The sequence below is a fragment of the Tachypleus tridentatus genome, chromosome 6 (genome assembly GCF_004210375.1).
Source record: "Tachypleus tridentatus isolate NWPU-2018 chromosome 6, ASM421037v1, whole genome shotgun sequence".
NCBI lineage: Eukaryota > Metazoa > Arthropoda > Merostomata > Xiphosura > Limulidae > Tachypleus > Tachypleus tridentatus.
Window position 1 is genome coordinate 101,237,642 of NC_134830.1, and position 27,445 is coordinate 101,265,086.

Genomic DNA, 27,445 nt, shown 5'->3' on the forward strand with positions numbered 1-27,445 from the left:
TTGTTTTTTCTGTTTTGGAGACTACGAAATCAAATAAGTGAATAAAACATTGGGTAGCGACTAAATAAGACTTATTTTTGAACAACAAATAAAGATTCAGATTCCCTCTTGGGAATGAATGAAAAGTTTTCATTTTTTAAAATTATTAATCTCAGAGAGACACAAAAACTATTTTTATAAAAATATCTATTGTTTTCCACGTAGAAGTGAAATATGATTTTTGACTGACACAAATTACTGCAGACGTGCTATTTATGTTACTATTCCAATTTTAGCACGTATAACTTCGAAAAGGGTAATGGAATTGAAGTAAAAGTTGAAAGAATCCTTCTTTCTATGCATGTGATGATGAAAAACGTTTGTCTTTTTCCCGTGTACAACAGTTTACGTGCCCATACTTTATTATATATTTCCTAAGTAGTATTTCAAAGTGAATTTAAACTATTATGTGTAAAAATGAAATATATTTCGAGTTTAAAATCTCGTAGAAAGATTCATATTAAGTAGGAAAGAAAGCAAACGAGAAAACAAAATTAAAACTTTTTGACAAGTTTATTTCCTTAAGATATACAGATTCTGTGAGATAAGCTCTCAAAATCTCAATAATTTAGTTTAATAAATGCCCCACCCACTATGTCTGCGGACTCACACTGCTAGATACCGATTTTCAATACCAGTGGTGGGCAGATCATAGATAGCCCATTATGTAGTTTTCTTGCTTAGCTACAAGCAAGGAAAACCACTTAACAATCAATTAATAGATAAGTATAAATATTAGTAGATTAGCAAATAGGTAGAATATGTAGATATATACCAAATGTACTTCCACAGAGCTACTTCCACATTCAAGAATATATAAATCCAAAATTAAAAGTAACAAATATTTTTATTTCTTCCATGTGAAGTTAACATGTGATTCTATTTTGTAGTCTTAAGAGTGTATAATTCTTCTAGTGATTCATGGCATGCGTACCTTTTGCTGACGTCACGACAGTACAAATTGAAACTTTAAACGTTCCTTATGTGACGTCACTTTAGTATATAATGCTTGACTGACAAACAGCACACTACTGTATAGCGGCATTAGTGATTAAAACAAGTAGCCTTCCAGTTCTTGAAATATATTTCATGAACCATAAAATACTTTACTGTATTGTTAATGCCTGTGCAATAAATACACATCATAAAAGAGTTGAGGAGAGTTAACGAACACAGTACATTTCAGTATATTTTAGAAAAATGTTTATTATCCATTCCAGTGAAAATATTAAGCAATTTTGTTTCTTACAGTGGTATTGTTATTTAAAAAACAGTTATTGTTTGAAATATATTCTTATGAATGTTTAGTACTCTTTTATCCTAAGTATTGTTTGTTTGAATCTCAGATTCTAACGTTATAAGCTCTCAAGCTCAGACACCTGTGGTCTCTTTGGGAGAGGTTTGTTTGTTTTTGAATTTTGCGCAAAGCTACATAAGGGATATCTGCGCTAGTCGTCCCTAATTTAGCAGTGTAAGACAGGAGGGAAGGCAGCTAGTCATCACCACCCACCGCCAACTCTTGGGCTACTCATTTACCAATGAATAGTTGGATTGACTGACAAATTGTAACGTCCCCACCGACTGAAAAGGCGAGCATGTTTGGTGCGACGGGGATTCGAACCCGCGACCCTCAAATTAAGAGTCCAATGCTTTAACCCATGTGGTCATGCAGGGCCTCTTTGGAAGAGAAGTGAAGATTAAAGGCATTCTAACTCAATTGTTTTACTTACTGAAAATCCAAACACGTTTTTTTTTTAGTTTATAATGAATAATTAATTAACAAACATGTAACTCTATTTGAGTATTTTTAAATTCATAACTTATACTGAAACATATATTCAGACAAGATACTGGTAGTTTCACTTTATTTTGTTCTTTCTTATTTCTAATGTATTTTTGTGTGTTTATTCAGTTGTATGATTATATACACTCAATATCAATGACTTAAAAATTGTTAATATTAATAAGTTTAGTTATTATTTTTGCTCTTTTGTGCAAAATTACACAATGAGCTTATCTGCATTCTGTTCATCATGGTGAATCGAGCCCTAGACTTAAACATTGCAGGTTCGTGACCTTACTGCTGACCTATTGAGAGACTAAATAATTTAACCATTTCATATTATAAACCCATTAGTAACAAAGCAAGTGTAGTTTGTTCAATCTTTGCACATAATTCTAAGTTCTTATCTTTGTAACATCTTTCACTCCAAAAAGCAACGAAAAATAAGAAGTAACTCTGAGAATATTGAAGCATTGCAACATTAGACATTTATCAATAAATTTCCAGCAGAACATGTCAAAAATGCTTGATGACGAGAAAACAACTAGAAACAAAAATGTATCTCTGAACGGCTGGTATTGGCATTAACACTTTTATTTATAAGAAGAAAAGGTTGAAACGTTGAAAAATTCCAGTGTTTATCAATATGATGTATACATGACAGATAACGTTGTTTTTACGATGTTTTTCATACCTTTATACACAACTGAAACGAAGTCTTAAGAGAGAAATGAAAGCTTTTTAAAGTAGCCTAACGTTCACTGGACTTCAACGTCAGATATACATTAATAATTACACAAAATATTTTTGAAATACATCACAACATAATTGTGAAGCCTCATGGAATTATTATGGTTTTAAATAATTTTATGCACAAGTCATTTAGCACACGCACACATATATAAACAGCAAGTGTGGGAGCAAAGCAAAGTATTTTTCTGAAACAAATATACAATAATTTCGAGCAATTTAGCTAAAATGGGACAATAAAAAAAATTATATGTGTGTAATTTTTCATGAGAAATAAAATACTGTTACACACACACACATATTAATGAAAATATTTTTATGAATGCTTAAACGCTAAATCCTTTGAAATAAGAAAGTAGACTTCGTATAAATGATACTGAGAACATATAAAGATGACTTGTACGACCCTGCTTGTTCATAACTACAATATAATCTGTAGAATCAATACATTAGTCAGATAGCAAGTTTCTTATTGGCATTAAAAAACCATCTCCGTGCGATAAGACTGTAAAAAAAAGTATTAATACACAAACACATTTGCATCACAAACTAAATCGTCAATTTACTTATCAAACTAGTGATTTTGCCAGAATCCTCTTTACTTTCGAAATCCTTTGTGTAAATGTTTTCTGTCTGTTGAAAACATTAATGTTCATGATTTAAATTATAAAGTTAGATTCATCATTTGTGTATGGTGTTTAAGGTCATTGTAAAAAACATTATGGTTATTATTTCTATAATGTTTCAATACAAGAAAGTTTGAATGCACCCGAAAACCTTTCATGCTTGTTTTCTGCCGCCTTCAGACACGTTGAGAAATTGTATTCAAATTACAACAAAGTAAAACAATTCAATTTTTCTTCAGAAAAGATTTGTGATAAATATTTTATTCTGATATTCGTTTTGTATAAGTAAAGAAATGCCAACTGGTTATAGTGTTTTTCTATATATTAAACTGTTTGTCTTATCTTACACTTTGCCTACATAGAAAACACATGCACTCGAATATCTCTACTGTTATAAAGATAAAATAACATTAATTTTTTTATCAAACCTTTTTATTTAGGCATAATTCAACACGCAATACAACACTGGGAAAAATGTTACTATCTAATAACATTTGTACCACTAACATTCATTTATACGTCAAATATTATAATCATTCAAGCATAATATTTACACCTTTATTTGTTTTCTACCACTCATGTTCTCTATAACGCGACTTCTGATACTCTTTCCATTCAAATAATATTTTTGCATGTATTATTGAAGCACTTTCCTTATTGTTTTGCACATGCTTGTAAGAAACCTCATGTTGTGACCTATTTACCTGATAATGTTAAATTAACGCAGTAATACATAGCGCATGACATTATTTTCTTCTATCCCCGAATTTTAACTTTCTTTAGCTTCTAATATGTTGTACATGATATATCTTTTAGTTAACATTAAGTGATCAACTGTTGTATCTATAGGGTTAAGCACAAGTTTTATTTGCTTAGACGATGTTTTTATGCTTATTTCTACTGAATTTTAATCAATTTCAAATTGTGTATTTTTCCAAATTAGCATATGTATGTGTGTGTGTGTACTTTTTCCCTAAAAACAGCATAGCCAACTGATATGTATAAATTCTTAAGTACAGTTCATATAAGGATTATGATTAAAAATAAGTTACAAAAGAATAAATTACTGTCGTTGTTTTGAATTAAGCACAGTACTACATAATGGGCTATCTGTTGTCTGCCTACCATGGGTATCGAAACCCGATTTTTAGCGGTGTAAGTCCACAGACATACCGCTGAGCCACTGGGGCGGGATGATAAATTATGAAAAGCTAATATTTATTATATTTTTAACATTTTAAATTGTTATTTTTTATAATAATTCATGAAACGCCTTTAAAAACATAATAACATTCTGTATTATTAATTTGCTAGTGTTCCCTTGTGAACTCACAATACTAAAATACGAAGTTCGATTCCCTGCGATGGAACAGCAGATAGTCCAATTAATTTACTAGAAGGGGCACATATTTTGCGGTAACATTCCCCTTATTCACTGCCAGTGGTCCAGCAGTAAAGGTGAAGGCTTATAACGCTAAAAACCAGCTTTCGATATCCATGGTGGACACAGCACAAATAGCCCATTGTGTGGTTTTGTGCTTAACATTCACTTCACCGAATGTCATTATCAGTTGCAACATTAACCTAAGTTTGTACAGTAATTTTTGTGAAATATTCTCGCTCAGTATTTTATAAATCGAACAGGGTACATTACAAAGAAAGATCTGTGAAATTACTTTCGAAAGTTTTTTATTGAAAAAGTACAGATATTCTCAAAAACAACGACAGATATATATACATTTATTTATTTTATTAATATGGCTAAATGTTTAACTGCCAAATTATTATAAACTAAGCAGGTGAAATTATTCGTTTAGTTTCAAATACTACATAGAGCAACCCAAGAGTTCGAAGTGGGTGGTATTAACTGATTTACTTTCCATTTAGTCTATCACTTCAAAACTGTGGACGATTAGAGCAGGAAAACTTTGTGCAGCTTTACACCAAGCACAACAAACAACCAAGCTTACACTTTGAACTTTTAAGTGATAATATCATCTGGACTTAAGCGTTGTGTCTTCATACAAGTATTTTACCATGACAATCTATTACATATATGTATGTGAATTTAAAAGACACAATGATATTCCACCATACTTCCAAAGGGGCTGCAAAGAAGAAATAGCCGTATACAGAAATATTGGTTTGTTTTTAATGTGAACTTTCCTGCAGAACACTTAACTTTTTTATGAATTGTGTTACATACAGGGTTACTTTAAATATCAATCAATCAGTGTACTCAATATTTATTTGACGTACCCCATAAACATCCATAAAAAGTATATATTTTTCATAACGTATCGTATCAGCATATAACTACTAGTAATTTTCTACTATTTACATTGAAAAATATATATATAAAATAATAGAATTTGATCAAAGTTTTATTTTTAATAGTAGTATCTGATATAAGAGTAGATTTACTAGTTAAACTAAACAATTACGTATCTCTACAAAACTACTCGAAGCTATTGTTCTTATATATTGAACATATACTGATCTATACATTGAATTACGACAAAATATTAATAAAGCTACTTTTTCATACGTTCACAATGCAGGTTTGGTGTACAGAGAAAGTGCATTTGAACTTAGAGATTTTAGCAATTATTCTTTCCCTACATATGTTTCTAAACATTTTTATACGTTGTTATACAAAGCTATTTTAAAGGTTGTTTATTGTTTAGAAGACTATGTACTTTTAGATATGGTAATGTTAACTTATTAGTGCACTATTCTGTTCATCTTGGAAAAAAAATCCAATAATCGATGCTTACAAGGATCAATAGCACATTAGGTACTACCGCTAAAGTATAACTTGTACAAATTAATCTGAACAAACGAATGTCATAGTTTTTTTTACTGTTACCGCACCTCTTGTGAATGGAGCTTCACAAAATTTGGCATAAAGGCTCATTGGATCCATGGAAAGATACATAAAAATTTGCCGTTTCACATCGGCGTTTTTGTGTTTTTTTACAATTACATATAATGGAAGCAACTTTTCATGTCCTAAAATAACCTTTCATTAATAACGAATTTACATAGCTTCTGTCCATGGAACGGGTACTCCAGTTAGTATATATATTTATACGAAGTAATTAATTAATGTTATTCTCTGTAGTATAAGTGATCAAGAGGAGGTTCATTGTGTTATGCTGTCTGGTGTTCTACGTCTTACACCAGGCCTCGTGGTTAGGGCACTCGACAAGCATTCTGTAGGTCGCGGGTAAAAGAGCAGCCCAAGAATAGGCTGCGGGTGGTGTTGACAACCTGTCTTTCCTCTAGAGTATGACCCGCACAGATAGCCTTCGAGTAGCTATAGGCGAAATTCAAAACAAAGAAAATATATATTACATTCTGAATATTTGCTTGTATATATGTATTTACCTAAATGTATATATATGTAAATCAACATACCAAATGTTATGCAACACATTGATATTTTTGGTATACATCGTTTGACGCATGCTTTACATCAATCACAACTATACCCATACTTGTCTGAGCTGCATCAAGATTGACCCATCCATGACATGTTTGTTACAATTCGAAATATGTTCAGTTTCTAGTGGATATTATGTAGTTTAGCTGGAATGAAGAACAGATTTGTGTGTTGTTGTTTTTTAATCGGGGTAGTTCTAAGATAGATATCACGTTGTTGGTAGTTGCCTCAGCTTTCTTATCCTCGTGAGCTATCTGAACGACAGGATCTACCCAGTTAGAAGCTCAATGAACCAGCTAACAAGAGTAATATTCATGTTTTGCTGATTTCTTCAGTGGATTCAGTGAACATGTTTTCCAGTTAGGTTGAAGTGGCAGGTTTCATTTATCTTTATCTTCTTATCTGTCATTCATATCTTATTATTTTTGTATTATTTTAATTTATTTAATTGTCTTCTTTCTTCTGTGTGTGTATGGCGGTCTGTTACAAATATATCAGTATTGTGTATCTGTTATAATTCTGATTTCTAACTTTGGTTAGACGTTTTGTTTCTACAATGTATAGTTATCAACAATCATGGAGAATGCTATAAATGATCTTTTGCCTTTCCAATTGGACTCTTAGGTCAGTTTTGTAAGGTAACTGCGTTTTTACTGTGTTGTGGCTTATTAGTACAATTGTGAATTTGTATTGTTTATATATCCTATGCTTATTTTTAGAGAGATATATCTCGGTAGAACATAAGGGAATATAATCAGTGATGACGAGAAACCCACTTGTTGAGAAATTTATATGCAAAAACGGCTCGTTTGGGCTGAGAAAACACTTTTACATAGAAGGTCGAAACGTTGTTCGCTCTTCTATGTAAAAGTGTTTTCTCAGCCCAAACGAGCCGTTTTTGCATATAAATAAGGGAATATAGTTGTATGTTTGTAGTTCTTCTTATCTGTTTTTATCGTTTATCATTATTTTTTATGTGAAATGTTCCTCACATCTGTTGTTAATGGGGGTTATAATTATGTGTTTCGCGTCCATCTTTTTAGCTCTTTTATAATTAAAAAGCTTGTTCATTCTGAATTTAAGCAACCTAGGACACTTTTCTTTGCACTGTCGAAACAGCTTAATTTACAGTTTAGGTATTTACTCGTACCTGTGTTATATGTATTGTGTGTTGTATATCTCACCAAGGAATGAAAGTCTTGTTATCTGTTTTTGTTTCCATTGTAATCATATAGCGTGAACTTGTCTGTTCAATTATTTCATGAATTGTATATGCTTCTCTTTAGTATGTTGCCATATTACGTAGGTTCATCGAAACATCTTGGCGCACAGAGCGACTATTTTGAGGGTTTTGATTTCAAGATATTTCCTGTGAGACCTTCTTGCTAGTATTTATTTTTTTGTTGGCAGTTTTCTCATGCACAAGGTTGTGAATTCTATTATTGTGGATGTTTTAATGTTATTTTGTGGGAGAGTTATGTTATTTTCAAAGTGTTAGCTACTTTCATTTTGAATGTGGTTTTCATCGACCAAAATTAATGTCGCTTAAAAATACAGGTATTTTAAAATGAACCATTTTTTATTTGAAAAGTAATTTTTAGTTTTGCTGTTAGGATCTATTTGACCTATATGATCGAATTAAATGGACTTTCCAAGAGAAAGTAAATTTGACATCGCCATAAGTATAAAAACTGTAGTTTAAAATAAGTGATACGTTTAATAACTACATATAAGCTACTTAAACTGTCATATAAATGCTCTCGACAGATATCCGTAAGAATATGTGCGAGTTTGCACATTATGTGAAACAATGATACAAAGTAACGTAGGTACTAGTGTGACAATGTTAATACGTAGCGGTCAAAGCCTATGACAGAAATAAAGATCATTGGTGGGCTATTAGACAGCCTTGCGATAAAGGGGAAGGGGTCTTACCTTAAGTTGTTCATCGTAATACAATCGAAGATTATAAGGAATTAGTGAGTATTTCTTATGATATATTCGTTTGTCTATGACTGCTCATTATTTGAAATCAACAAAGTAAAATTCCCTGAATTAAAAATTTTGTAACAGCAAAATAATCAAGTGCTTACCTTAGATAAAAGTTGTTCAATATCAAAAAGTTGAAGTCGCACTTTAATCATTCACGGGTCACTCAACAATAGTTACACATCATTCATTCTACAAGACAGAATGTCATGAGTGATTATTTACCGGCGTGGCCATTTTTACACCGAAGATCATTTAATCTCACTTTTCGAAAAGTTAGTGTAAAGAATGGATACATCAGAAATTACTATAGTGGCTTGTGAGGTTATTTTGGTTGCTTCTTTAGTCTTTACAAAATGAGATACTTTTAACACGTTAAAATATTTTACTCGTTAATGGTGGTATTGCCTTTATAAGACATTAGCAAAGGGGTGTTCCTCAGTGGTACAGCGGTATGTCTGAGGATTAGAAAACAGGTTTGGATACTTGTAATGTGTAACTTTGTGCTTAATTCCAAACAAACACCCAAAACAAAGTGGTGGCATGATAAATCTTTGTAGTTAAAAACGGGTCAGAGAGGGATCCCTTTTTGTCAATTTTAAGTAAACCATATATGGGATGATGCTGTTGTACTGTTTTTATTTTTGTTGTTGTTTCTAGTCCAAGTTCTTTTTTATAGTATTTCTTGAAGAATTAGATATTTTCTTCTCTAAAGGCAGGTTTTCTCATAGAGTGGTACTATATTGACGTTTAAATTTCATGACTTTCTTTAACCGGTAACTTTATTATTTTAAAATTCTTCTTCTTTCCCTTCTTCTGGTTTTTAATACTAGCTTATCTACCATAACTTGTCATGCCAGAGAAGACCATATAAAAAATTAGAATTTTACTGAAATTAATATGATGTGGAGGACACGCGAGAAAACCAATGAAACAAACCTTCTACGTTGACCTATCTGATAAACATAATTAATTTAGCATAAAATAAGGCAAAACCTGAATATATTTTGTTAAAACTGTCTAACTAGTTAGCCGGACTATGGTAGTCTGGTGAATTGCTGCCCTAAAACAAATTACTAAATTCGTCACTTTTATATCGTTGAACCAATTTCGAACAATAAAAGATGGATAAATTGTTTCATTGTCATTATGTCCAAAGAGGCCTTATTTATCAGTGTAGAAATAATTAGAAAGTTCAGGTGCACTTGGAATATTATTAATCATTAACTATCTCCAGCACTTTGGAAATTGTGGAATCTGATTTTCTCAAGTGTTGAAGAAATCTTCCTACTAGAATATAGTCTACATCTTACATTTTAAAAGTCTTTCCAATTGTTGTTTTTGTTTATTTTATTGGTAGTCACCAGTCATCAGAGGTTACAATTTACTAGTAATAAACGTACCATTTTCTACTTTCATTATCCATAAAACTTGTTGGAAAACTTCGTTAATCAGTTGTTCGTAAAAGCGGTCTTTGATAACAACTTGTTCTGCTAGAAGAGCACCTGTAAACGTGCACGCTGAAGAACGCTTTCCATGCTTTCCCCAGCTATATTCAAGACTTACCAGAAACTTGACATATCACATAATCAGTCTACTTTTATATATGAAACTAAGTAGTACGCTTTACGTTTAAGCATGCATGACGTATTTTGAAGTATCCAGTTAGTGTATCCGAAATAACTGAAACAAAATAATTTACAACAATTAAATAAAAATATATGCAATGGTATAAATGCAAAAATACATGTGTAGATTTAATGAAATATTTCCTATGCAACTCTGGCATGATTATTTGAGACGATTGTTGTTTATCTTTCAGTTACTTTTAATATTTTACAAATAAATTCAGCTGATGAAATATTATGTGTCTAGTTATCTCTATATAAAACTTAAAATAACTCTGTTTGTTTGTTTGTTTGTTTGTTTGCTTGCTTCTTTGTCCACCACGTTCACTGCGTAGATCACACTTCCTTCACATGAAGGTGGCAAAACTACAATTTTTCGTTTCCATACATGTATATAGGCTGCTAGCCGTACTGGTAATGTTTATCGTTAACATATACATTAACGAATAAATTTTGTGTCTCACTACGGCTGGTATGAGTATTAACACTTTTACCAAAATAAAGTAGAAAACAACATTTCGTTTTTCTTAGGTCATCTTCAGGTCGAAACGCTGTTCTCGATTTTGGTAAAAGTGCTAATGCCCATACCATTCGTTCGGAGATACATTTTTAATTCAAGTGGGTTTCTCATCATCACAAATAAATTCTAAACAAAAGACTTGACACTTTTGGCTCCCACTCCCCACTGGCACAGTGGTATGTCTGCTAGAAACCTGGGTTTGTTAGCTGAGGTGAACAGAGAACACATATCTTATTGTATACTTTTGTGTTTAATTAAATCTAAACAAGACATTTTTTTGTGATTTAGAATATAGTATTATGAGCCTATTTCGTTATAGTTCATTAACTATACATCTAGTAATACATCATATATTTCACATCAAACACTAAAATATATGCACAATTAGAATGTTGTGTGTGAAAAAACACACAGTTAGCTTAGCCTATAAACAAAATTATGCTATCTATCATAAAATAGACTACCTGAAAAAGAACAAAGCTTACATTACTGTGTAAAATGAGATTAAAGTCAAGTCAGCGAATATTCCTCCGATGGTTCGATACATGGAAGTGGATTTTGTTTCTTTTGATACAGTATAAAGTACATTTTGTTTGTAGAATATTTTGTACGTGAATCTTATAATGTTAGTACGGTATCACATTAAAGTATATTAAATTAACATTAAAGCAAATTCAACATAATATTACACACATATTCACTTTTGAAATTCTAATATTTGAGTAGGAATAACGGGAGAAAGAAGGAATAGAGCTAGGCTTACCCTGTTTGCCAGAACGAATAATCTAAATATTCTCCATAAAGGTCTAATTATTTTTGCCAATCAAAGAAAAATAAAAAATAGCATTGTTTGTAAGGAAGCCCTGATTTAAAACAGTTTCGTAGTTTGTTTTTTTAAATCAAACTTAAAACTATCGAAGAGTGGAATGGGGAGACAGAGAGAGAAGGGTTGTTGCTGTTTTCGAAAATACGAACAGCGCTGGATAACTCTGCTTGTAAACGTTGTATATTACGAACGTGACGACCACGAAGAATAACAGTGCTGAATTATATAACACTTTATTAGATAAATATTTCATTAGATATCTACTTAATGTCAGCTTCTTTTTACCGGTGCTTCAAGTATTGGGCTTACTAGCCGAATACACGCAATGTTGAAGTACAGTAGTTGTTTTAATTACAAGGCTACACTCTGATATTTCTGCTCTGTGCCAAACGCGGGTTTCGAACACGATTTTCAGTGTTGTGAACCCTGAGTCTTCACTGAACCATTGAAAGGGAACAAATACGCAAGTTCTTGTGAATTAAAGTAATTTCTTTAAAATTTGAGGACTTTATAAGGCCTATTTTCTTGACATCTGAAATGTTATCAGAAACCTCAATCGAACAGAAACATAGAGTGGAGATTGATGGTTACTTGTAATAGAATTATAGGGCGGTTATTATTCCACTTTATTAATGTTTAGAACTTTTAAGGGTAGAAGATTGTAGATAACGTTTACCAGAAGTAGTTTAATTTTATTTCTGCTTTTGACTTTAAAGCATCTCTTTAAGAGTGACTGCCTTCCCACAACTGGCTACAGATAGTGAAAGGCAATGAATTGAGACGTTATGGGTACAACTACTCAACTCCGCACCCTTAATTGAATTTTCATGATTGTTGACTAATTTTTTTATCTGCGTTTGGATTTTGTCTGACAGATGGAATATCCTCAACGCTTTCTTTTTGGATGCTATTACCACAGACAATCTCTGTCATTATATTTAGATTACAACCGAAAAGTGCAGTTTAGAAATTATCTCATATAAATATATATGTATATTGTTACAATTGTTTTCATTATAAACAATACACAAATATTTCAATGATTCTAATTTTTTGTTTGTCCACGTATGTTACATATCCCCCCAGTGGCAGAATGGTATGTCTGCGGACTAACATCGCTATATACCGGGTTTTCATATCCGTGGTAGGCACAGCTCAGATAACCCATTATGTAGCTTTGTGCTTACTTCAAAACGAGCAAACAATCCTTTAAATAAAAATGATCATTTTTCTTTATTCTTCTACTGTGGTTTAAATGTATTGCAAAAAACAAACAAACCTGAATGACCCTCAATTTTATTGATATCCCGAAAAATAAGTAACATAAAGCATGACATATCCGAATTATATTGCTTTTATTCCTCGTTTTGTTTTGATGTTATAAGTGAAAAAAGAAATGATTTCTCAATCTACTAAGTAACTCGAAAGATAATATACCACATCATAAAATACAAACCTTAAGTTCTCATATGTAATTTAACTCAGCCGCATTCTAAGTGTAAATAATAAAATTTAATTTATTTCTTCGAAATAAATGAACAATATCTCCTGTACATGTATATTTATTATGTTTCTATCAAAGGTTCTCAGAATGCCATTTAAATTTATTTCGATATATTCATAATGGTAATTAAAGTTATGTGAATAAAAATATTTAGCATAGTTTGTATTAAATAGTATGTGTAATCTTTAACCCAGTACTTACATCTTTTATAATTATGTTATATAATTGTATTCTAATTATGATATATGATTGTATTCTAATTATGATAGAACTGCAGAACAAATTGATAGTACATAAGTAACATATTTTTCTTTTAAATCGTAAAGTAAGCTCTGGATGGCAGTTTACAGGAAAAATATAAATATAGACTTAATTTTCAGGTTTCGGTGGAAAAAATCACAGCACATAATTTTTTTATATTTTTAGCAGCATGTATTTATTTAAGCAAAGTGCCTTTTTGCTTACACTTAGTCATACGTCAAACTGGAACAGGATTAGTACAAATCTTGAACAAAGGGAAGTTTATGTTACAGGTTTCTTTTGAAAAGCTCCAGAAAAATATATTCAAAAGATTTCGTTCTGCATTTATAGGTCTGTAATACCGTTATACTCTTAAAATTTCTCATTCTACACGCTTCTCTTCGTTATGCTTATCAACCGAAAACTTCCTTCATTTTGACTGAGCTTTTAAGAGTAAAATCTTTTAATGCGTGACTGGGCCGATACTTTCATGGAAGACATTTTACTTATACAGAGAATTCTTATGTTACTATTACAAAAGAGAACCGTGAAATTCGGTATGGAAGAAAAGACGGACGTATTTGCTTTCAAGCATGAAGATAAAACTCCGTTACTTTATGTACCTTCAAAAGATTAATCTATTCAGAAATATTTGGCACAACTTTAAAATCATCTGCAGAGCTAGGAATACTAATATTAAATTATTAGTATATTTTTGTGCTTTTTTAATTTATATTATCTTCTATATATAATAACATACCCCAATAAAATAACGTTTTAGTAAAATTGTATAATAATTTATTTTTATTTATTAAAAGAGACTAACACAGTCTGTTCAATATTTTACCTAAAAAGAAATTATGCACTCGTTTACACTCCTTCGCTTATTAAGATATAATTCTCGTAAATTATTTAATACAATTTATCAAAATATTATTAGTTTATACACGATTTTTAAAAAGGCTGAAACATGTTGATGAAAATTCTACACGAACAAATTTATGTTCTCTTTTGCATATCTGTACTTATTAAGTCAATTATATGCGTAAAATATTTTAAGTTATATTTTTTTATTAATTGTTATAGGAACTAAGATTCCAGTTTTATTTATTTGCAGAAAGCAAAATGAAACAAAAGGTATCGATAAAAATCTGACTGATGAAATTACAGCATTAACATTTTCTCAATAACATGGCCATTAAGCTTAAGGAAAGTGAAGATCATTCTGTAATATTCCATTTACAAAATACTGATTCATAACACTTATAGAGTTTAACCAGATTTCTGATAGGGAAATAACAATGTTACGATAAGGTTGGAGTTTCAGAATATATATACACTTTTATCGTTCTAAATTCATTTTTAAAATGGTTTATTGTGGCGGTTATTTTATTCTTCGTTTATCTTTCTTGCGAGCACAAAAATCAGTTTACTATATTTATAAGCAAATATTGTTTTATATTTTATCGAACGCAACTGCATGGTCTATTTTTGTCGTAAATTTGCGCAAAGCTACGCAAGTGATATTTATTTATATTTGCGAGAGCCTACCAGACTTCTGACCCAACAGAGGCATCCAGTCAACAGCATCTAATGTAGATTCTTGACAACTTTAATCGAGTAGTGGAACATATCCACAGCCCTAAATTACAGATCATGTCTTTGCGGCAATGGAACGCGAAAGATGAACCCTCAGATTGTTAATCTAAGCCCATTCCTCAGTTGCACTGATAAAAGAAGTATTTATAACAAAAGTCTGATAATGAAGATAATAAACTGGAATATATATAAGCACTTCTGGCACTTGCAAATAATTTATCATATGTGTATTACATTCATTTAAAAATTAAAATAACTGCTACTTCTTTATTTCAATATTTTTTTCCTTAAGTGAATTAATGAACACATGAGCTTAAAATTATGAGCTGCTGCAATAGACGAGATGTCTGTGTATATTTCGTACATAGATCTATGCATATTATTAGGAAAACACAGATATAGTTGATATATCACTGAATTAAAGTGGTTCGTTTAAACAGTAATAGCAATTTTCGTGTGCTTATCTTTAATTTCACTGAAGAAAATACATACTTTTGTTTTGTTTTATTGCCACCACGTTCTTGTAAATACAAATTGCGTGTGTTTTACTGCTTCATTAGTAAAAAGTAATTGAATCTCCAAAGGTTATTAGTAGACCTAGGATATAAATTGATTTTCTTTTAGGTTTTGTAATTTGTTTATAATTACCATTCTCAGTTTAACTTCACTGCAGCTATTTTCAGTTTCTTACCTATACTTTCTGAAAGATCTTAAAACTATTCCTCCCGTTAAGATAACGTTAAGTTTATAGACTTACAGTCTGGGACTCGATTCTTCATAGTGGACAGAGCGTAGATAATCTATTATGTATCTTTGGTCTAAAACAAATTAAAAACATTACTTATAACTATTCATTTGGTTATTGAATCTTAACTAAAAATCATAAAAGCATTACAATTATATTACTTTAAAAATGAGGTATTAAGCAATAGAGGTTACTGTGAAGTTATTGCACGTCTTTCCTGGTTAACCCATGCCAGAAATGTTGGTTGAGGATGAGGTTCACTCCCAATTCCCCAACATTACACTAGGAGGAGGATTCATACGCTCGAATCGATGCCTCTGGCGATAACAAAATTACAAAATTTAATTCGGTAACAATACGGATTCTGTTATTGGTCTTTCTTGTTATTCTTTTTTTTTCAATAATCTATAGTTTATGTGAAATGGTTAGACTTGGTAAGGAGTACAATTGAACACGTTCATGAGTTTAACGCAACATCATCTCACCAGTTTAATATAAAGATGTGGTAATTTTAGTGTTATACTGTTTAGCAACTGTTATAAAACAAATTCGTTAAGACACTTTGTTCTAAATAAGTAATATATTATGGACTTCAGGAGTTCATCAAAATGTTTTAACGAACAAAACTACATATGAAACATAATTTGATTTATAACTCCACTTCTTGCTGCTAATTCTGCATAAAAATGGGAACATTAAAAGTTGGAGCTCAAAATGACTCATAAAAATCACAAGAACAGAAAAGACAGTAAGAAAATATACAATTTCATTAATTTATAATCGATTATTGCGTTTGTAATAGGGTGTTGGTTCACATCTTACAACAATCACAGTTCTAACTCTTTCGCTGAAATCTTGGTAAATACCTAAATTATCATATTCTATTTCTCCTTAAATTTACGTGCCAATTCAGTAATGGATTGTGGCCTGTCGGCTCTAACTTCCGAGCATCGTTCCAAGACGTTCTAAAGTTGTTCGATTCGATATAAGTCAAGGCTGTCAGCTTTTCGCTGCATATTTTCGTTGTTTTTTTATTCTACAAGTTTCAAAAAGATATAACGGTATGGCAAGACGAGTTGTCATACAAGTAGACGTAAGAACATTCAACGTCAACGTAGTATTTCATCAAAGCTGACAGTGTAGTATTGCCCAAACTGTCAATATAAGGACCCAGTTTCTATCATGAAAAACCAGCTAAAACCATTAACTTCCCCCACAACCTTTCTCACTCATAATACCTCAGAGTTACAATACGCAACTTTTGACCGATTGACGCCAAACTCAGCATCGTCCATGGGATGCAAACAACGTGTAAACGTGATTCATCGCCTCACATGGCGCGTTTTCACTGTTCGATACATCATGCTCGACGTTCAAGGGACCACTTCAGTCGACGCCTAGCATTCGGCATTCTAATCCATGTTCTTTGAGAAACAACTCTTCCATAAAACCTTGCTTGTGCAGTTCTCGTCATGTTGTGGACATGCTGACCTCAATTCCAGCTCGTTTATTTACTTTTTGGGAGATTGGATTTATACCATGTTTTAAACTTTTTTAGCCCGTTGTATTAATGAGTTTAGCCTGACTGTCCTGCTTTTGACACTGTCAAGAACTGTTATCTTCTATTTCCTGTAGGGACGTTAACACACTTGACCTGGGAAAGCCTAATTTGCCGGAAGTGAAGTAATTACCCATACTCCTGTTCCTTCCCCATTGGAATGCAATAATCATTCCAGGTATAAAGTCAGTCAGTTCTTTACCTGTGATATCTTTATTAGAACTGAGATTATTTTTCGGACATACACATTTACAAAACACGTGTTACTTAAAAATATCGATTTGATTGGCTGATTTTAATTTCAGGAGTGCTGTCCCTGTTCGATACTTTTGCTAATATAGTTTATTGTAAAATATTCCAATGAGTTGTGTGTTATAATATTACTAAATTAAATTATCTGACATGCGGTAACAATTCTTATACATATAGTGACCTATTTATCCTTTTACATTCTATAAAACTGTAAAAATAGATAAAGCTGGGAGGAAAGAGATCTTTAATAATTATTTTAAATTATTTGTTTGTTTTTGAATAAAGCACAAAGCTACACAATGTGCTTTCTGTGCTCTGCTCTCTACGAGTATCGAAACCCGGTTTTTAGTGTGTAGGTCCGCAGACATACCACTGTACCACTGAGGGGCAATTATTTTAGAATGTTTGTTTGTTTGTTTTTGAATTTCGCACAAAGCTACTCGAGGGCTATCTGTGCTAGCCGTCCGTAATTTAGCAGTGTAAGACTAGAGGGAAGGCAGCTAGTCATCACCACCCACCGCCAACTCTAGGGCTACTCTTTTACCAACGAATAGTGGGATTGACCGAATATTATAACGCCCTCACGGCTGAAAAGGCGAGCATGTTTGGTGCGAAGGGGATACGAATCCGCGACCCTCAGATTACGAGTCGCACGCCTTAACACGCTTGGCCATGCCGGGCCCTATTTTACCTCAGAAACATTTTAGAATGAAATGGTAATAAAATGTGTATTAAAAATATTACTATACAAAAAATGGGTAGACGTATATTTATCGCAGTCTTAAGAGAATAAGCATTTTGTATATATGTGGTATATATGTGCGTATGTGTGTGTACGTGTAAATATATTGCATATAACAAAAACAAAATATTTTTGTATACATGTTTGTGTGAATAAGTCTTTCATTATGGTCATCTGAAATTATATTTTAATTGTTTGTTATTTCAAAAATATAAAATATGTTCACTTCTTTAAAAGCTAGAATCAAACATAATCGAATACAGTAAACTAAACATTGGCATTAATTTTACAAAATTCTATATTGGCGATTTTTGCGTTCCCACGAGAGTAAAAAAAACGGACAGAGCAATTTGATTCTATTGGTTCAAAGGTCTTCTTTCCGGCTTACTTGTGTCTGGTCATCAGTCACTTTACAATGCCGTCACCTTTCCTAAAGCTAATAATCACATATTCTGAAGGTAATTATCCCTAATCAAACTTTCTTCCTGAGCTATTCTATCCTCTTATAAACTCTCTTACTGTCAACATGAATCGACCACCAGCAATTGAACGAATGTCCCTGGGGATCAGGTCTGGTAATTGGTGGCTGGTACTATCTCCAAAGCTGGATTGCATTTCATGATTGAAGCTAGGAAAAACAAACCATAATTTCTACCCCTAATTCCTTCGTTGTACTATGATATTTTGTTTGTTTTTGTCATTGCTTACATCCTCTAAAAGGAAAGTATCTGTACTGAGGAAATCATTAATCAACTATATACATGTGTATTATCACGTATTTAACAGCATTTTTAGGTACTGTGCTATTTTCATTTCGACCCCACAGTGGCACAGCGGATTTACAACGCTAGAAACCAAGTTTCGGTACCCGTGGTGAGCAGAGCCCAGATATCCCGTTGTATAGCTTTGTGCTTAATTCCAAACTAACAAAAAGTATTTTTCTTTCTTTTTAATCCTATGAATTACAAAAATTACATTTCTGATCTACCTTGTGCAATAATACTGACAGCAGTATTCAAACAAGTGGTCTATCGAACGAAAATCAGTACCGTTTACGAAATACAAAAAATTAGTTTGGCCGTTCTCAAAATTCTTTTACCAAAATTATTTTGCCTTTATATATAGTAATTAATACGATTGAACTAAACGAATCAATATAATATGCAAGTTATCTTAAGTAGAAAAGGCAAAGCTTTTTAGAAATACTGTTCACTCGGGTATATATAAGTACTAAAATATTAGACTAATAAACGGTTGATACATTATATTGAAATTTTCAAAATATAATAGGTGTGACTAGATCATTACATTTTGACGAAGATTGGTTGTTCACTCTACCAAGAAACATTATACTGTACATTTGTCCAAAGTAATTTCATATATCAGTACAGATTGTAAAACAATCTTCCTTTATGACAGCTTTCAAATTAAAATAACTTTTAGTTAAGATAACTAATGAGAGCAGAAAGTATCCAGTTGAATGTTTCTAATATTTTTGGACATGAGTAAAATTCTCTTTAATCCAATGAAGAGATGAAATACCGAAGTCCCTTAGCGGGTTTTTACTTTTTCTAATTTACACCTTCTTCAAATTACATGTTAGAAAGTCACTAGAAATGGAAGGCGATCTTCAATGCAACCTAAAACTTAAAATAATTAATAATAAAGAATAATCATTCATGTCATCTTTTTATATAAGTGAAGATTACGTGAGCTTTTACATATAGTACTGGGGACATTACTTCAACAACTCCCTCATCAAATCGACACTAGTGATGAAAATATGTTAACATCAAGCTTACAAGGTTATTGAATACGTCAGACAAAATAGGAAAGTTGTATGTTTAAATATCTACAATAAACTAGCTTATAACTTATAACTAACAATGAATAATTTACATCACGAACCTGTTGTTTTTTTTAGCTAATAAGTGTTAATTGTTATAATTAAGTCTTATAAATGTTAACCATCCATTCTCGCGTTACCACATATTAGATCATGACATTTTAAATTTCAACTCATGATGCCCTCCGGTCAAATAATGTGCAGTAAAATATACTCTTAAATAATGTGCAGTAAAATATACTCTTAAATAATGTGCAGTAAAATATACTTTTTCGCTGTAGTATGTTTATACCAAGAACGAAGTATATAAGTCCATGTAATCTTAAAATTCAACAATATAATAAACTAATGAAGGTCCAACAAGAATGGTACAATACTGGCATAACCATTCCATTTATCAAATTTTAAATGAATTAATAAGCACTTTTTAATGTACTTATACACAATAAAATTAGAGTGTTATAAAAGAAAAATTTATCGTAACATTGTTTGTTTGGGGGAACTTTTACTCAAGATTCTAAAAGGTATTTTACTATAATTTTCCTGACTTAACTAACATCATGCAATTTGATAAAATAAAAAAAAATAAACTAAGTTTTGCTTCACTTTGTTTGAATGTAATGATTTAAAAAGCACTGGCACATGACTTCAGGAAATTCCCAAAGAGATACCACGAATCATCAAATATGTTATTCCTACTTATAAAATATGTAAACATTAACTAATTAGTAAACATTATTCATTAAACTAAACTAAGTGTAGAAGACAGTTTGCTGTTTGTGAGTGTTATATGAAACCCTAGTGATACAGCACTATATCTGAGGACGTACAGAGGTTTAAACGGGGTTTCTATACCAGTGGTGGGTAGAGCATAGATAGCCTCTTTGCGTAACATTGTGCTTAACTTCAAATAAATATCTAGATAAGTTATTTCTTGGGTATTTTAATTAATCCAGTGGATCTAAACCTGGGTTAATTCGAACCCCAGGGGTTCGATGAGTCAGTCTCAGGGGTTCGGCGGAGGTCAAGACGCACACACTGTGTGTGTGTCCATTCCGTTCACTCCACTCGTATTATTCGTGACGTCATGCTCCACTTGGCCATCATTGTCTGTGGCTGATCTCATCACATCACTTTGCCTTAATATCTGTGCTGCAAGGAACTTCTTGCGCTTAGCAGTCGACTTGTAACTCTAGTAACCGTCAGTCATTTGTTATTTGTTTCCTAATCTATCAATCCCTTCATACTAACTATGTCGAGCAAAAACAGAAAGTGGCCGGACGAATACGTACAATATGGATTCACGTGTATAACGGAACATGATGGGAGACAGCGTCCTCAATGCATGATTTGCGATGCCAAGTTGAGCGATTCTAGTCTAGCACCAGCAAAACTAAGAGAACACTTCCTAAAGCTGCATGGAGATAGAAAAATACAAGAACACAACGCTTGCTGAATTCAAGGTAAAGAGAGCCAGGTTCGATGAAAAAGCTACTTTGCCTGTTCTCGGCTTTGTACCCATCGACAAACCAATCCTCACAGCATCGTAGGAAGTTACGCACTTAATCGCAAAGCAGGGCAAACCACAGACCATTGGTGAAGCACTCGAAAAACCAGCTGCGTTGAAGATGGCGAATATCATGCTGGGAAAAGCTGCTGAAAACAAATTATCCCAAATTCCTCTTTCAAATGACACCATCAGCAGCAGAATAGATGACATGAGCGATGACATCTTGGCTCAAGTAGTTGCAGATCTGATTTCTAACCCAACAAAATTCAGCCTTCAACTCGACGAGACCACCGACGTTTCCAATCTAAGTCAGCTTGTTGTATTCGTACGCTATGTGAAGAACGACGAGATAAAAGAAGATTTTTCATTTTGTAAGCCTCTTACAACAACAACTAAGGCAGCCGACATGAAGAAACTTGTGGATGACTTCTTCAGAGACAACGATGTTTCGTGGGATATGGTTTTTGCAGTTTGTTCGGACGGAGCTCCAGTCATGCTGGGACGAAACTCTGGTTTTGGTGCGCTGGTGAAAGCCGATGCACCACACATCATTGTAACGCACTGTGTTCTGTACAGGCACGCGTTGGCAACAAAAACCTTGCCTTTAAAACTGGCAGAAGTATTAAAAATTGTAGTGGAATGTGTGAACTTTGTGCGAAATAGTGTCCTGAAGCACCGCATCTTCAAAGAGCTGTGTAATGAAATGGGTTCTGAATTCGAGGTACTTCTGTACCATTTTAAATTTCGGTGGTTATCTCGGGGAAAGGTGCTGAATCGTTTTTTTGCGATGCGTGTAGAATTAGCCCTGTTTTTGTGAGAGCACCAACATTGTCATGCAGATTGCTTCGAAAAATCTGAGTTCCTTCTCATTTTGGCGTACATGGCCGATATCTTCAATGCTCTCAATCAACAAATGCAGGGCGGTGGAGTCAACATCATCGAAGCGGAAGAAAACGTGATGGCTTTTCAACAAAAAGCTACCGTTATGGAAACAACGAACAGAGAATGATAGCTTCGCAAACTTTCCCTGCTGGACGACTGTATAAGTAAGATCGAAGATGTGTCTGAAATCGGAGACATTTCTGTACCCGGGGAACTGAAGCGAGCAATTACCATGCACTTAGATGAGCTCGCAAAGTCTCTCGACGGATACTTTGCCGCCAGAGAGTCACATCCAGCATGGGTGAGACAGCCGTTCACGTTTAGTGTTGCGACAGCAGATGTCAATGATGAATACTTCAACGAAATCATTGAACTTCAGCAGGTTCAACAGCAACTTTTCAGAATAACAACGCTCTCAACGTTTTGGTGTCACCAAATCGTAGCAAATTGCTAAGGAAGCCCTTGAGATATTCATACCGTTTGTTACAATGTATCTTTGCAAGCAATCTTTTTTGAGGATGGTAGACATAAAAACGAAAAAAGGAACAGACTTTGTTGCGAAAATGATATGATAGTGGCACTTGCTAAGGTGAAGCCGCGCATTTCTGAACTTGTCTCTGAAAGGCAACATCAATAGTCGCATTGATTTGCAGTAAATATTCATTGAGTTATGTTTTTGTTTTTGCGTGAAATTCATGTTTTGTTAGTTTTGTGCACTAATAAAATATCTACTTATGTTTTGAATTTGAAAAAAAATCATATTTTATTTTTCCAATTACGAAGGGTTTAGTGAATGCAAGTACGAAATTCCAGGGTTCAGTACCTCCAACAAGGTTAAGAACCACTGGTTTAATCAATTCATCTCAAACATAGAAGGTTTTACTTCTTTCCTCAAATTTCTAACTTAGCAAAACGTTAAGCGAAAGCTGTTTCATAGTTAACAAAAATGATTAAAATCAACCTTGATTTTTTATTTGAATAACAGTTTCACAGAACCTTGTGTCAGTTGTCACTTTAAATTTGTTTACATATTTTAAAGTGATTCAGTGCCATAGCTAGCCCTAAAAGAAAGTGCTTGAATCACGTAAAGAACCATCGTATGAATAGAAGTTTCAAATCACAGCGGGTTATTGTAAAATGTCTCAACGGTTTTCAGGAGAAGTTGGAACCCCTGCTAAACTAACAGTGCAGTTGCTTGGATATGTAGAAAATAATATCATTATCCAAACGCAAGCAAAATACTGATTCTTGTTGGTCAATACTGTAGGATATCTGCTGTTAAAACTCATTTTAGATTATGTCAGTTATAATTAGGTATGTTATCAGTGTACAAACGGTTAGAAACATATATTATGAAGTCAACTTGTGTATTCAGAGGAAGACACGAAACAAGAAGAGCAATGGTGCTTCGAAATTATCCAGTGACGTTTGTTTGTAATTAAGCACAAAGCTACACAATGGTCTGTCTTGCTCTGCTCACTACGGGTATCGGAACTCGGTTTCTAGCATTGTAAGGGGGGGGGCTGTCTAGTGTGGCAACAATAATTTTGCAGATGACTCGATCTTTACCTTACAGCTAAAAGTGAGGCGTTAAAGCTATGCTAGAACTCTCTGTATATGCAAGAATATGTTATGTTGGTGTATGTGTTAATTTATATACTTTGCGGTATGTTACAATTAATGGTTCATGTTATTGAAACCATCTATACCTTACGATCTTTTGTGCAGCAAAATGTCAGTACAGTTGGCCTGACTTCAGCATAATGTGCGATAACGCCTGTCCCGAACATGCTAAACTGGTCAAAACGTTTCTCACTTTAATGCGTGAGTCAATAGGTAATAGAAATTGTTTTACAGTGGAAAAAAATATCGCAGAAACTAATTAATTAACACTGGGCTTAAACAGGTCTCTACTTTTATGTAAATCTTATATTTCGTATTGAAGTGAAATATTCTTGGTTGCAAAGATATAAAGTCATCGCTAGAAAATATTAATTTACGTGAAAAGACTGAGTGAGTGATTATTTGTTTGTCAGGAATTTTATGGACTGCCTAGCAAATGTTTTGTCAAAGTATAGAATTTTATAGCCTACAACCATCCTTTGAATATCTTGTGGATTGTACTTCATTTCTTATCATTTCTTTTCGTTACAATATCACACAGAAAATTAGAAAATTTCAAATCATATACTAGGACAACTAAAAATAATTGCTTATTTTATTAATTCTACTTTCATTTCATTGGTTTTTTATAATTCTCGTGAAGCTATACAAGGGATATCTTCATCAATCATCCCTAATTTTGAAGCGATAAACTAAAAAGAAGGCAACTAGTCAATAACATTAACTGCCAACTCTTTAACTATTTATCAGACTGAATAGTTTTTGTTAATAACGTATCCACGGCCACGATTTATTGGGCTTATTGCTTTTTATCTTTTAGAAAAGGGAGAATGGTAAAAGTACACAAGCCTTGAAACTTCATATCCGCAGCCCGCGACGTTAACTACTGCGCTGCGTTCGACCCTACTATTTTCGTTGCACAATACACTTACAATGAAATATATATATAAATACTTTACCAAGTTTTTTTTATTTCTTTTTTGGTTAATTATAATCCTTTGAAAGCAAAAATTCTATACGTTGATTGACGTGTACACAAATTAGCAAGAAAAATCGAATAAACAGTTCTGATATTAATACACTCCCTAGTGGCTCAGTGATAAGTCTGATGGTTTATAACGCTAAAATCCGGGTTTCGGTACTCACATGAGCACAAAAACGTCAGCTCATTGTGTAGCTTTGAACATAAGAACAAAGAAACAAGCAGAAATTATATCCATACAGGCTGTAAAGCAAGTAACAATTCTATTAAAGGAAGAACTGTAACTTTGCAAAAAATATGTTGTTTAGCTTACATACGTTTTCTGGGAAATGAGCTCGTAAATTTCTTAAAATAAAATATTTAAAAAAGATACACTTTCAACATAGTTTTAATATTAGACATGAAGTCACCGTGGTGATTTCCAATACAGCAAACAGCTAATAAAATTTGATTGCACAGGTATTAGTTTCAAATCACGCATATACTTGCGCTAATAATTTTAAATATTCCTGTAGGAATTTTACTATTACTCTTCCTTTTTCTTGAGCTCCGTCACGATCATGCAAATGATTCAAATTAACTTTTGCATAAAATGATATTTTGCATGATTTCATAAATAATTATACAAGATAGATTTTCCTTCTCAATAACACATTTAATGCAACAGTAACAACCACTCTTTCAATTTACTCCAGCTTGATTTAAAAAGTTAGACAAGAGAAGGACACCTGCTCCATTCAGATGAAAAATATTTGCTACATTGTAACAATCATCATTTGCAGAACTCGCAATATTGACTTATTTCTTGACTTATCCAGAAATCTTTTAGAGTGCTGTTCCTCATCAAGTACAGCGAAGGTTAGCGGCATTTAATTTCGTTACCACTTTTTCCTGCTTCTACTCTATTTTGTTTCTCCCGTGCTAACTAATAACCAAGAAACTTGTGTGCTGTCACGTGCTGAGTACTTGGTGTGCTTCTTTCCGGTAGCCTACACATAGTTGGCTAGCTGAGAAGTGAAGCGTGATCAACCAAAGAAGAACGTCAGAGCAAGTTCAGTCATCAAGAAATTCCTAAGTCAGCGCGATCACACACCACTAGTCACTATACTCTATCTCCTGTATTCTGGTCAATGAATAATATATTCTCTTATCTTTAAAATTCATTCAGTCTAATAGGAAAAGTCAATAGTCTTTAAAAGTACGAACTGCTGCACGCCAAAAATTAAGCTAATGTTTAAGGCAAGATAAAATACATGCATAGATTTAACTGTTTACTGATAATTCATGTTCCAAGAGAGATACACTCAACTTATATTTTCTGCTTAAATGTTACTCAAAATACTTGAGTATTTATGTGTTGAGTGAAAGATTAAAATAGCACGTAACTATATGCAATTTTCTTTGATTTTACTTTCTTTTTGCTGTCTATTTCAGTGTGATTTGTGTTTTGTGAATCTTATGCACTCAGTCATATCTGTATTTATTACAGTAGCATATTCAACTATGACTGAATATTAAGATTTCATTAGTTTATTTCTGCTTTCCTTTTTCTCAATGATTATACCTTTTTTAGTTGTCATTGTGGTTATAACGTTTGTTAAATGGAACGAGAGTGAATTTTTGTACACTACTTTCTTCTCTACTTCTTAAATCCTTGAGTTCATCTATTACAAAAAGACGTTTTAAGGTGTTTTGCCAGTTTTCTGAACGATGCATGTTTCACTTTGCTCGCCGACGAAGATATAAAATAACTGAGTTTTAGAATATAAGAAAAACTTCTCTTTCGGAAAATGGTATGAACACTTTCAAAATATTACAATATAGTTACGGTACTTGGATGGATTACTTAACATGTGCCCCCTGCTAGTACTGCGGTAAGTCTACTGATTTACAACTCTAAAATCAGGGGTTCAATTCCCCTCGGTGGGCTCGGCAGATAGCCCGATGTGGCTTTGCTATAAGAAAAACACACACACATGCTTAACATGCGCTTCTTTCTATTGTGGTGGTTGTTATACTCACTGTGCAATCGGATACAAGACTAGTAAATTACTCAGCTAACAATCGCCTCTTGTTGATAGCGTGGTTGTTATAAAAACTTGTATCCGATAACACAGTGAAAATAATAACCACCCTTACAACAACATGTGGATGTAATCTAAGTTATTCATCCGAGTCTTGTTTGGTTTCATTTGAGTTTCGCGCAAAACTACACGAGAGCTATCCGCCTTAGCCGTCCCTAATTTAGCAGCGCGAGACTAGAGAGAAAACAGGTTGTTATAATCCCTCACCGTTAGCTCTTGGTCTACTCTTTTACCAAAAAATAATAAATTGATTGTCACTTTATAATGACCCA

The 27,445-nt window shown here is 32.9% G+C and overlaps 1 protein-coding gene across 4 annotated transcripts in view; it reads left to right on the forward strand.

Moving 5' to 3' along the window:
- LOC143253188 (uncharacterized) overlaps window positions 1-27,445 on the forward strand; it is a 172,140-nt gene that overhangs the window by 100,255 nt on the left and 44,440 nt on the right. The window lies entirely within an intron of this gene.